Source organism: Peromyscus californicus, unplaced genomic scaffold, assembly GCF_007827085.1.
Source record: "Peromyscus californicus insignis strain IS unplaced genomic scaffold, ASM782708v3 Scaffold_21__1_contigs__length_65335640, whole genome shotgun sequence".
Lineage (NCBI taxonomy): Eukaryota > Metazoa > Chordata > Mammalia > Rodentia > Cricetidae > Peromyscus > Peromyscus californicus.
Genome location: NW_026294514.1, coordinates 56,013,664 through 56,026,601, shown reverse-complemented (window position 1 = coordinate 56,026,601; position 12,938 = coordinate 56,013,664).

The following is a 12,938-nucleotide window of genomic DNA, read 5'->3' as shown; positions in this document are numbered from 1 at the left end:
GAATTAAAATGGCCTTTCACATTTTTCTCAAGCCAGGCCTGCAGTTCAATGCACCCCTGTCCCTTAACTGTCCTTTATCCCGTGGAGTATTCAAGTGCACAGTCTAATGCTCACGGGGCTGATCTGTTGCATCCCCTGTCCTTGGATCAGTTCCATTGTCCTTGCTCCATTAGAGGGTAGCACTCAATGCACCAGTTCCATGGCCTTGTACCAGCACAACTCAGCATCCCGTAGACAGTTCCATGGCCTTGTACCAGCACAACTCAGCATCCCATAGACCAGTTCCATTGCCTTGTACCAGCACAACTCAGCATCCCATAGACCAATTCCATTGCCTTATACTAGCACAACTCAGCATCCCATAGACCAGTTCCATTGCCTTGTACCAGCACAACTCGGCATCCCATGGACAAGTTCCATTGCTTTGTACCAGCACAACTCAGCATCCCATGGACAAGTTCCATTGCCTTGTACCAGCACAACTCAGCATCCCATGGACAAGTTCCATTGCCTTGTACCAGCACAACTCAGCATTCCATAGATAAGTTCCATTGCCCAGGCCTCACCACAAAGTCTTCTCTTCACCCACTTTGAGCCAGAGCTTAACCTGTCTCCTTGATCCAGCTGTATTCCATAAACCCTACCTCCTTGTTTATCTGTATGCAATTACGCCACCCTCTTGTTTAACTGTATGCAATAATCCTTTATCTCTGTTCAACTCTGTAATAAACACACTGAGCTTCCAGGACTTCGTGGTTTCTCCATTAGATACTTCAGTATATCTGAACCTGGTTTTTCTGTGTGTCTGTCTGTCCCTGGAACTGTGCAGGATGTAACAGAGACCAAACTGTGTTTAATCAGACTTGGTATTTAGCAGACATTTTTCTCAAGAATGAACAAAATAAAATTTTGACTTGGAAAGAAAAAGGTAGCATAGAACTATGCCAATGATAACAGTCAAGCTCCCAATCAAAGATTAGACTTTGAAAACCTCACATTGTGAGCTACATGCAATGCCAGCCCACGGGGGCCTTTCCTATGGGCTGCATGCTGCTGTGATAAGATGCCTCAGCACTGGGGAGGCCGCACAAGGAAGGGAGACCCACACTGGGTGGCAAGCCCATGTTTCCCAAATGGCCAAAGGCTGACAACAAAAATCCACTCCAGGTCCAGACAGAGTTCTGGATTGTTATGTAACGAAGAAATGCTCTGTCTTGAATGTACCTTCATAATCTCCTTTGAACTAATGAAGATACTAATGTGTCCAGTTTTAGTTAATTTCAAAGAACAGCATCCACAGTTATCAACAAATTCTACTGAACTCTCCTCATGTCTCCTGCTACATACAGTCTGTGTGAAGCCATCATTCATGGCAGACACACTCTGACCACAGACAGAATACAGAAGCAGCTTGAAAAATCGAGCTGTCTTCTAGCAAGCCCAACACTAGATATATCTGAAAAACTAGGATTTTTTGTTTGTTTGTTTGTTTGTTTGTTTTTGTTTTTTAATTTGGAACAGTGAGGTGACTCAGCAGGTACAGGCACTTGCTGCCAAGACTGACAACCAGAACCCAGACAGAGGAAGGAATAAACCAACCTCTGCCACATGTGTGTGTGGTGGAAGTACACACCACATACACTCACACTCACATTCATATGCACACAAAATAATAAATAAATAACTTTTTAAGTAATGTTACTCCACCCTTTTTTATTTGGAAAATATTTATATTCTTCATCAGAATATATTATCTGTGCTGAAGTGTGTGATGAGTCTGCTGTGGTTAACTTTCAATGAATTAACAAAACGTAATTAACATTTTTCTGTCCTCTAACCTCTAGCCCAGTAGCTCTGACAGCTGCCACCCCTACACAAGCAGGGGCCTGTCAGTGACCTGAAGATCAGCTGAGGACTGCTGATCTAAAACCATGAATCACTGGTGGAAAGCCAGCAGATGATCGTGTCTCGCCCGCAGGCTGCTCCGTCCTATCTGGCAATTGCCAGGAAGTCATCCATGTCGGCACAGAGCCAAGTCACAGTCTCAGCCCTTGGTGATGGACACTTGTGGCCTGTAGGCTTCAGTGTTTGTCCTTTAAATCAAGACCCTTTAAAGGAAAAGATCTTCCACTCTCCAAGAAATGCATCACCACTATAGGAAGTTTGGCAAATACAGCAAATATACAAAAACAAAGTCCTTTACCCAGTGACAGCCGTGCCGACATACTCCTTCTCAGCTTTACTGAAGGGACCGGGGTAAAGCAGTTTGCTATTGGGCTGATATTGTTTCCATGAAGCCCAGTTAATGTGGTGTTCCCAGAATCTCAAGACGGTGTGTGGACCACAGACTCCAGCACCCTTCCCTCTGCTTCCTCGATCATCACTGTTCAGGGAATCCATATCTTAAAGCCTTGTTTACCAGCCTGTCTCTGGAGGTTTGAAGCTGACTCATTCAGAAGATCCCTCTGGGGTGCAGAGGATGTTCCCTACAGGAAGTTGGCCATGTAGGGCAACAGCTGAAGGTCTATGACCTAAGCTCAGAGGTCCAGCATCTTGCCTCAGGTTTCTTTGTACCAGTGGGGGAGTCCTAATGTTGCCAACAACCTCATATCCAGCCTTCCCAGTCACTCAAGGTCTGTAGGGTTAGGGATGTTGTCCTAGTCAGCTTTAACTGAACTTGACATAGCCTAGAGTCATTTGAAAAAAGAGTCTAAATTGAGGGGTTGCTCAGATCAGATTGGCCTGTGCACATGTCTGTGGGGGATTCTTTTGATGATAATTGATATGGGAGTACTCAGTCCACTATGGGCAGCACCATTCCCTGGGAAGCCAGCTTCATATAAGCTCACCTAGGAGCCCTCAAGCAGTGTTCCTCTATCGTTACTGCTGTGCTTCCTTGGCTGTGAGTTAGTTCCCTGGTCAGGAATAATGCTGTGTGGAATAGCAACCAAGCTTGCCTTCAGGTTCTGCTTTGAGTTCCTGCTGACTTCCCTCCATGATAGGCTGCAACCTGTAAGAGGAAATGAACCTAGGTTACTCTTGGTCTTGGGATCTGTCACAGCAACAGAATAAAGCTAGAAGAGGTACCCGAGTCTGATCCAGTTCAGATGATGCCACTACATGGCCAGGATACAGATCGTGGAGCTACAAGATATGATGTTTTCCCTGCTGGCATTTGGTCCTGCTTTTGCCTGTTTTTTCCGTACAGTACCCCTGCCTTACTCTGCTTCATTGTATGGTGGAAGATTCTAACTTAATTTTTTTATTTAACATGGCCTCACAGTTAAGAGATTTTCTTGAGTCTCACGTGAGATTATTTTTTTTCAACAGTGTTAGGCCCAGTAAGACTATGGGGATTTTTGAAGTTGAGCTGGGTGCATTTTCTTTTATAAATCATATGACTTTGAAGGTTAGGGGTGAAATGCCATAGTTTGAATGTGAATGTCTCCCACAGGCTCATATTTTGAATTTTTGTCCCTAGCTAGTGGTCTCCCAATTATTTGAGGTGGTGGGTCCTTTGAGAGGTAGGATCTGGCTGGCAGAAATAGCCACTCAAGTCACGTCTCTGAAGGTTATATCTGTCACTGTTCCTATCTAGTTCTCTACTCTTTGGTCCATGCCACTATGTTGTAGAATATTATTTTAAGGTGCATTATTTTTGTTTATGTTGCATTTCTTTAACTCTGTGAAGCTGTGTTACAGTGCCTGTCTAAAACACCTGATGTCTAATAAAGAACTGAACAGCCAATGGCGAGGCAGGAGAAAGGTTAGGCAGGGGCTCGCAGGCAGAGAGAGTGTATAGAGGGAGAAATCTTGGAGAAAAAGGAAGTAGCCAGAGAAAGAGGAGGACATCAGGGGCCAGCCACCCAGCTGCACAACCAGCAATAGAATAAAAAAAAAAAAAGGTATATAAAAATAGATAAAGGTGCCGGGCGGTGGTGGCGCACGCCTTTAATCCCAGCACTCGGGAGGCAGAGTCAGGCGGATCTCTGTGAGTTCGAGGCCAGCCTGGTCTCCAAAGTGAGTTCCAGGAAAGGCGCAAAGCTACACAGAGAAACCCTGTCTCGAAAAACAAAAAACAAAAAACAAAAAACAAAAAAAAATAGATAAAGGTAAAAGCCTAGAGGCAAAAGATAGATGGATTAATTTAAGAAAAGCTGGCAAGAAACAAGCCAAGCTAAGGTCAGGCATTTAAAATAAAGAATAAGCCTCTGTGGGTGATTTATTTGGGAGCTGGGTGGTGGGCCCCCCAAAAGAGCCAAGAGTAAAAGTGTAATAAAACAACCAACAACACCACTAGCTCACACTCTGCCATCATGGACAGAGACTCCCCATGCTTTTCCAGTTTGATGGAACCTGGCACCATCTTTCTTCTTCATGTCCTGACTAGTAATGTAAGTGGTTTTTTTTTCCTCCTGCTATTTCCATATTTCACCCACCAGAACTTAAAACCAATGGGCCAAAACCTCAAAGACTATGAGCTGAAACAACACCACCCTTTCTCCCCCCGTGGTTTTTGGCAGTTAATTATCTGGGATATTTTGTAAAGTGTTGAAAGGCCAGCTAACACAGAGACTCTTTTACAAGCCTAGTCTCATATTCGCATAGCAAAGATCGTTGGACCCCTACATTTCCCCATGTCTGCTCATACTTAGTGACCCCTCATGTTCTCCCTAGGCCTAAGCTCTCATTTGTAAGAGTCCCAGCATATGTAAATCCTGTGCCCATGTGATAGTTTGAATAAGAAAGGTCTCCATAGGCTCTTATGTTAGAATAGTTGGTCCCCAGTTGGTAGAACTATTTGGGAAGGATTAGGATGTGTGGCCTTGTGGAAGAGATGTGTCACTGAAGATAAGCTTTGAAGTTTCAAAAGACTCACAGCGTTTTGAGTTAGCTCTCTGCTTGGTGTTTGTGGATCAAGATGTGAGCGCTCAGCTGCTGCTGCAGCACCATGCCTGCCTGCCTGCTACCATGCTCCACTCTGTGATGGTGATAGACTTCAACCATCTGGAACTATAAGCCACAAATAAGCCCTTCCTTCTATAAGTTGCTTAGGTCATGGTGATTTATCACAGTGACGGAAAAGTAACTAAGTCAGACCATTTACAAGTGGGTTTATAATTCCAAGCACTATGGCTAGAATGAAATCATTTATTCTGGCAGCCATCTGAGCCGTCCTTCCTAGGAGCCTGGGGAGGTCCAGTGTTTCCTTGCTCTCTGGGTTCCTCTTCACTGATCCTCCCATTGTCCTCACGTTTTTTGGGTTTTAACAAGCCCAGGCAGAGGCTGAGCTGAGTGACACCTTCCAAAGCGTTAGACAAGCGAGGGTGACGAGGGTTCTATCAACTGCCTGTCACAAAAGCCAGAAAGAAAAACAAAAAGCTTTTACTAGACCAGAATTGTATGCAAATTACTGTTCTTAAAACAAAGGATTTTGCAAAAGGAACTTTACAGCTTGGCAGGAGTGACAGTGTCTCTGTCCCTGGAACCCTGTGCTGTTGAGTCACCCATCCTTCCCAACAGCAAACTGACAGTCAGCTTCAGAGTTAAAATGAGTGTGAAAGGGAAAACCATCAACACTGATGGATGCAGTGGGAGAGAAAATACTTAGGACTTGGCATAGGGAATACTTTCCTGAGAAACAACAGCAGCATCTGACTATGAGGGAAAGGATGGATGGATGGATGGATGGATGGATGGATGGATGGATGGATGGATGGATGGATGGATAGATGGATGGATGGATGGATGGATGGATGGATGGATGGATGGATGGACTGGCTGCAGTGAAGAGAAGGACCACCTTCCCCTCTTCCAGCACAAGGTGTTACTTTTTGTTTGTACATTAACTATTCTGAAAACAATGAGAAGGTCTCTCTCTGTGCACAGAAGTCAATTGTCTGAAGGTATTGAGAAAACTGCCAAATCAGTGTGTACCTGAGGGACCCCAGGGAGGTGGAGGCTCAGAAACACAGTCCTCCCCCTCAATACACCAAGACTGCATCTGTCTTAGGCAGCTCTGGACAAGTCCTTGTCACACGAACAGTGAACTCTCCTGAATGTCCTTGTCCTCAGCTGTACAACATCCTGCACCAGCTCAGAGGACTCTAACACAGTCCAAGGTGGTGCCTTCCTCACACATGAGATACGCCTATTCCATCCCGAGGAAGACTTCCCTTTCCCTCTGCTTGTGCGATCTGCAATGGCTAATGTGCTTCACCTTGGGGTGGGGGCGGGAAGCAGGCTTGGCTCTGGGGCTTGAGGAAAGAGACTTAGTGGTTGAAGTGAGTGTGCTGCTCCACTGCCTTTCCCCTGAGTCATCATCCCTGGTCCCCAGGAGGGAAGCAAAAATTCCTGTGGGCAGGAACCATTGTAACACTCTCAAGGGGGACCAACCCAGAGTGGGCTGAGAGGGTGTAGGGTCCAAGAGAATGAAGCCAAAAGCACATATAGCCATGGATGCCAAGGGCCTGTGGTCCTCTGGGGATGTGAAGATGTTCAGGCCAAACTGCAGAGCCAGAGCAAGGGCATTAAACAGCATCCTTCCTCCTGTCCAGAAAGTCCTTGATTGCCTGAGACTTCATTGCTGCCAAGTATGTGCGTGTTTGTCCAGGTGTAACCACATATGCTTAGGAGGGCCCAGGAGGGCAGAGCAGGGCCGCTGTCGCTGCTCTGGGGAGTGGAGAAAGATTGACATTTTGACAGCAGATATTGTCCCAGTTTCATGAGAAGCAAATGTGCACCTTATGCATGCGGTGAGAGCATGTGCAAGAATGGAAGAGAGAATGAGTACCTTCAGCTTGAGGCCTGATACTCTGCAGCTCCACGCTTCTTTGAAGTCAGTTACGGATCAGTGGTGTACATGCCAGAGTCCAAGATCATCCAGGATTGCAAGTCTGCAGATTTGCATGGCATGGAGCATCGGACACAGCAACAGGGAGTTGTGGATAGAGAGGCTGCCTGACCCTGGGTGAAGGCTCACTGCATCTGCCCACCCCAGACACTGGGGTTCTCACACCCTTGTTCTACAGCCTGCACATGCAAGGAGAAACGAGAATAAAGGTTCCCCAGCTCAGGCTCCCGTCTGCAACCATGAGAGGAAGAATGGAGGATACCACATGTGCCCAAAGGGTCCTAGAAAAGATCTTCTGAGGCCACCTTCTCATTTTCCTGGGAAGCTGCCTCAGATGGGACCCCTCAAGTATCCAGGCCATTTTTTTTTCCATAAAAAGGCCATAGGACCCAAGTCCCTGGATTACGGGTGTGATGGTGAGCTGGTACCAGCTGTCAGCATCACTGTTTGATATTTAAGTGTCAGGGAGTCAGATTACTTCCAGGTACGTAATGAGCAATGAGCGCTTAGGATCTTGGAGTCCACATCCTCAAGGTGTGTGGCCGAGCCCTTGGCAGGTTTCCCTGGACAGCAGAGCAAGCCCCGTTGCCAGCTAGTGATGGCCAGTAATCACAGAACTCCATCTGGACCCTGTGAACTGCCGCAGGAGAAGCTACACAAGACAGACCTGCTGCCACAAAGAGAAAGGGGAGGTGCCCTCGTGAACTCAGGGTCTAAATACATTTGAGGAAGCCCGAATGCAAGATGGCAGTGTCCCTAGCATGGTCTCCGCACCACCCAGGGGCATCATCCACATGACAGACTTGGGGGAGCTATGATGCAGAGCTGTCACAAGGGAGGAGCAAGGCCACACTGGGGTGTGGAGGCGGCAGACAGCCCAGCTGTGGAACTTTGGTACCACTCAACACCTCAGGGACCCACATCCTCAGCTCTGAAGACAAGCCATCCCAGCTGCCCCAGGCAGGGGAGCAGGGGCTTTGGCAACCCATGCCCACCTGAAAGGCTGCAAAGCTGCCTTCAGGGAAGCCAGAACTGGGAAACAGAGGAGCTCCCAGAGGCCCTGACCTGGCCCTGACCTGGCCCTGGCCCCCCCTGCAGGCAACAGACGCAGGAGGGAAGTGAGGATTCCATCTGCTGGCCAGGCTACACTGCAGCCCTGACACCCTAGACATAAGCTTTGTCTGGAGTGGACTGAAGAAGTGCTGGCCTCCAGGAGACTTCAAACATCTTCCAGGGCAGAGGAAAAACCAGCAGCATCATAGAGGAAGAAGACCTAGGGTGCATTTGGGATTTCAGGAGAAAAGAAAGCCCCTCCCTGACTCTGCTAGGGTTGATCTCAGCTGGGCGTCCAAAAGGCAAACATTTACCTTCCAAAATTAGGGTAGCCTCTGTGTAAGACAGGACTGAATCTAGGCTTTGATGGTGGAGTATAATAACCAATGAAGGCATCAGGAGGTGGAGGAGGGGAAGCCGCAGAGAAGATCCTGGTGTCACAAAGCCACAGGCCGGCCGCAGGAAGATGGTTACTGTGACACTGGATGTCAGGAGAAACACGGATGCTGTGTGAGATGCTCACTGTGTTCAGTGTCTGCTCTAGGGGGTGCTCAGTGCATGAAGGGCCACTGTGTGAGGGACTTGGTGTGTGAAACGCTCTCTGCGTGAGGTGCTGACTGTCTGAGGTGTTCGCTGTGTGAAGTACTGCCTGTACGATACGCTCTCTTTGTGAGAATCTCCCTGTGTAAGGTGCTCCCTGTGTGAGGTGCTCCCTGTGTAAGATGCTCTCTGTGTGAAGTGCTCCCTCTGTGAGGGGGGCCCCCTCTGTAAGGGCTCCCTGTGTGAGGTGCTCCCTCTGTGAGGGGGGCCACCTCAAAGGGCTCCCTGTGTGAGGTGCTCCCTGTGTGAGGTGCTCCCTGTGTAGGGTGCTCCCTGTGTGAGGTGCTCCCTGTGTGGGGTGCTCCCTGTAAGAGATGTCTGCTATATGAGTGTGATGGTTTGAAAGAAAATAGCCCCCAAAGGGAGCAGTGCTATTAAGAGGTGTGACTTTGTTGGAAGGAGTGTGTCACTGTGGAGATGGGCGTTGAGGTCTCAAGCCACACCCAGTGTCTCAGACCACTCTCTGTTGCCTGTGAGTCAGGACATAGGACTCTCAGCTACCTCTCCAGCAGCATGTCTGCCTGTGTACCTCCATGTCCCACCATGATGGTGATGGACTGGACCTCTGAACTGCAAGCCACCCCAATTAAATGTTTTCCTTTATAAGAATTGTCATGGTCATAGTGTCTCTTTACCACAATAGAAAGCCTAAGACAGTAAGGTCCTCCCTTTGAAGATCCTCCCTGTAGGAGGTGCTCCCTGTAGGAAGTGTTACCCGTGTGGAGTGTTCGCTGCTACAAAGGTTGAAAGGATAACCTAATCTCATTACACTGGAAGGAGGGGGGGGGCAGGGAGGGTGACAAGAGGCCAGCCCTCACCAGTGGGGAGGATCAGCTCACCAGCAGCTGATCCTCACGACAGAAAGACCTGTGGTTGTCGTGAGAAACAGACTTTCCAGTGGGCGTTTCTATGCCAGGGACTTGAACCCTTAAGACTCACACATGTAAGGGCATGGGAAGCACCTGGGCCAAGGAGAAGGTGAAATCAATGTGACTATTGCACCCACCTCTGCAGACGGCATGGGCACCCTGTGTGGGGAAACAGGGAGCACCTGGGACAGCACAGAGGGCCACTGGGTGTGAACTGGGTCGGGGATGAGCAGAACAGTGTGTAAAACAGCTCCTTGGAGGTCAAAGAAGTCCCCCCAGAGAGACCCAGCTTTCAGCATCATCATCAATACATGATACCTCTTCCTTGGGTTCTTGGCACCGCAACCCTCCTGGGGACAGCATGGCCTGGCAAGTGTGGCCTTGCAGGAGCGGCTCCTTGGGACCCACTGGTCTCTGCTCTTGAGAGTTGCAGCAGGAAGGATGATGGGGGAGCCAGCACTATGCTTGCCACCCCCTACTACTCACCTGGGACCCCGCCACCCTCCCACAGCACCTTTGATGGAAAGGTGGGTTACCAAGAGCTCAGATCTCCTGTTGAGGGCCACCCAGCCACTGGCACTTCAAAGCCCCACAAGACACAAGCAGTTCTGTCTTGCTTCCATGTCTCCTCTTGACAGCCGGTCTCCCTGCCAATGTGATGACCCCTCCCTGTCCTGCTGGCCTTTTGCCTGGGGTCCTAGATTCGTTTCTGTTCTTGTGATTAAAAAAAACAAAAACAAAAACAAACGAACAACAACAAAAAAACCTGAAAAAAAAGGTAACTTAGGGAAGATATTTATTCAGGTCACAGTTCCAGGTTACAGTTCATCATTGTGGGGAAATAAAGACAGGAGCTTGACATGGCTATTCACACCCACAGTCAAGAGCAGCAAGACCATTCAGGCCTGTGTGCCTACACCTCTGCTTTCTCTCCTCTCGTACAGTTCAGGACCCCAGGCCAAGCAGTGGTCCCACAGACTTTTAAGATAGGTCTTCCCACATCAATTAACATAATCAAAATAATCTCCCACAGACATGGCCACAGGCCAACCTGATCCAGACAAATGCGCATTGAGACTGTCTTCCCAGGAGATTCTACATTGAGTCAGTTTGGCAATTAAAGCTAACCACAGCTGGAGAAGCCCTAAGAGATGAGGCAGGAGCTAACCCCCAAAGTCTACGGAGATTTAGCATTGCCCTTTGGAAGCCCCAAACCCCCAGGCCCAGGACTTTCAGACCAAAGGAGCTCAGATGACTGACAGGGAGCTGTCCACCCTCAGTCTCATATGTTCTACCATCGAGCAGAGGCCACTGGCCTAAAGCAGTCTGTGTCCAGGGTGAGGAACTATTCTTCCACCACGTCTCTGCTAGTTACAAGCCAAAGAAAGCACTCTGCCCTCTGCCTCACCCGTGATCCTGAATCTGTAGGGGACGTCTGCTGAAAGGACGTGTGTCATCCTGGCTTTGTTGTGCTGAGGAGGGACCAGAATAGACTTTCTGGGTAGAGCTCTGCCCAGCGTGATGATGCCAGTCTCCCTCAGTGCTCTGCCCACATCTTGGCAGAATGCCAGTTGCATCTCATTCTTGTCTGTGAAGAGACTCACTTCTGTATGCCTCTTTCATTCAGCAGGCATGTCTTGGTCACAGTTTCAAGGCCCTCGTAGGTGCTGTCTTCATTTCTAGACTCAACGGCTCTCAGGATGCCTCTTGGCTGCCAACTTAGTCCCATCAGCCTATCTTCACACACCTCCACTCAGCCGGCCCTGATCCAGCCCTGTTATCATTGAGTGTGAGTTCTCTGGATGCCTGTAGCTCCTCAATCCCCTGCTAACTCTTGCTGTTCTCCACCACGCTCTTGGGCATCTAACAGCAAAACTGCAATTGTCACAATGCCTAAAAGCAGTCAAACTCTGGCGTCCCCACCTTGGGCAATGATCATGAATTCTGTCCCAGGCCCAGCCTTGCAGCAGCTGCAGGTGACCCAGCAGAAGCCATGGACCAGCTGACACAGGAGGATGTCTCTGGCTCAGGTTAGAGAAGCAGATCTGAACCATCTGTCCTCTGCCTCTTTTCACACCTGGTTTAGTCCAGGCTGGCAAGTGCCTGGTGCCATCAGCAGGCCCATTGTGCACTGAAGGACTGAACCCTACCCTACCACAGGTAGCAGGAAATAAAACAGTGAGTGTTAAAAGGCTGTTCACATGGCATGGTAAGTGTGCCTGGGTGTGTTTACATGAATAACCGCCACTTCCGCAACTGGCCAGCCACCATCCCAAGCACATGTGATATGGAATGGTGCCTCCTCTAACTGACACACTTCCCTCCCTTTAGGAACAGAGGCCATGGCATTTTCTAGTCATGTTCTAGGAACCTCTAGTGGCGGCTGACTTCCTGCAGAAATCTTTGCTCATTTTTAGAGCACTTCCAAGAAGCCTGTGGCAGAAGACAATCCAGACGGATCTTCGTGTGATGGTCTTGCTGCCTTCCAGGGCCTGGTCACAAGCACATGGGTTCTGGCTCGGGACTTAGGGGACGAAGCCCCTTGGGATGTACTCGAGGCACTGCAGCGACAGCACACAGGGTGGTATCTTAGAAGACAGCAGGACCTTGTGGGGTTTCTGCATCTTCACTTGCAGATGCTTCTCTTCCTACTCTGACATTTTTGCTGTTTGTTCATAAGGTAAAAGCAAAGAGTTGGACGTGGATTCAGCCAGCAGTGAGGGTGGATGGAAGCAGCGCTGTGGAAAGGCACACCGAACAGAGCATCTGCTAAGGGAAGCAGGGCACCAGCAGGCTCTGGCAGGGTCTTGGCCCTCTCGGCCCTTTGGCAATGGAAGCCCTGTCGCTTGACAGAAGAAAGGCCGCATCAGGACATTCTCAAGTTCTACCTTCTCACTTAAAGCTGTGGCTGGTGCCTTTTTCTCACTTGCAAAGATCCTGTGTGCTGAACTGAGGAAAATCACAAGACAGAAATAAGCCAAAAGAACAACTTTCTCCCTCCAGCAAGTCCGTCTGCCACAGGGTCCGTGTCAGCCCCTGGGTCAGGAGCCTTTCCTTGAACTTGCACAAGGTCATGGAGAGCAAACGCTGTCCAGGGTCAGCCTTCACCTGAGTCCTCAGCAGCTGAACGAACAGCACTCCTAGGCCAAATGCTTCCTTTCCCTATCCTCTCTGCTGCTTGTCTTACACTCCCCTGCTTTAGGGAAGGGCTGGCATTTCGTTCTGGGTGTCAGTTTCCAAGGCTGCTCCAGCAATTGCCCCAGACTGGGGGCTTCTGCTACATTCTAATAACTGTACATGTGAAGTCTGAGGTGTCCACCACTGGGCTCCCTCCAGAGACTCCACGGAAGAACCATCGTTTTATCTTGTTTCTGCTTCTTGGGGCTCCGGGAGTCCCTGCACCCTGTGGCTTTGATGTATTGGCTAATCTGCATGTGTTTTCCCTCTAAAATCTGAGCAGGGGATGATGCTGGCCTGGAACCCCAAGGACGAAGCTAAGAGCTTGTCCTCTGCTAATTCTGGAGTGAATGCACCAGACAGTCTGGTGACAGGTTAGTTAGTGG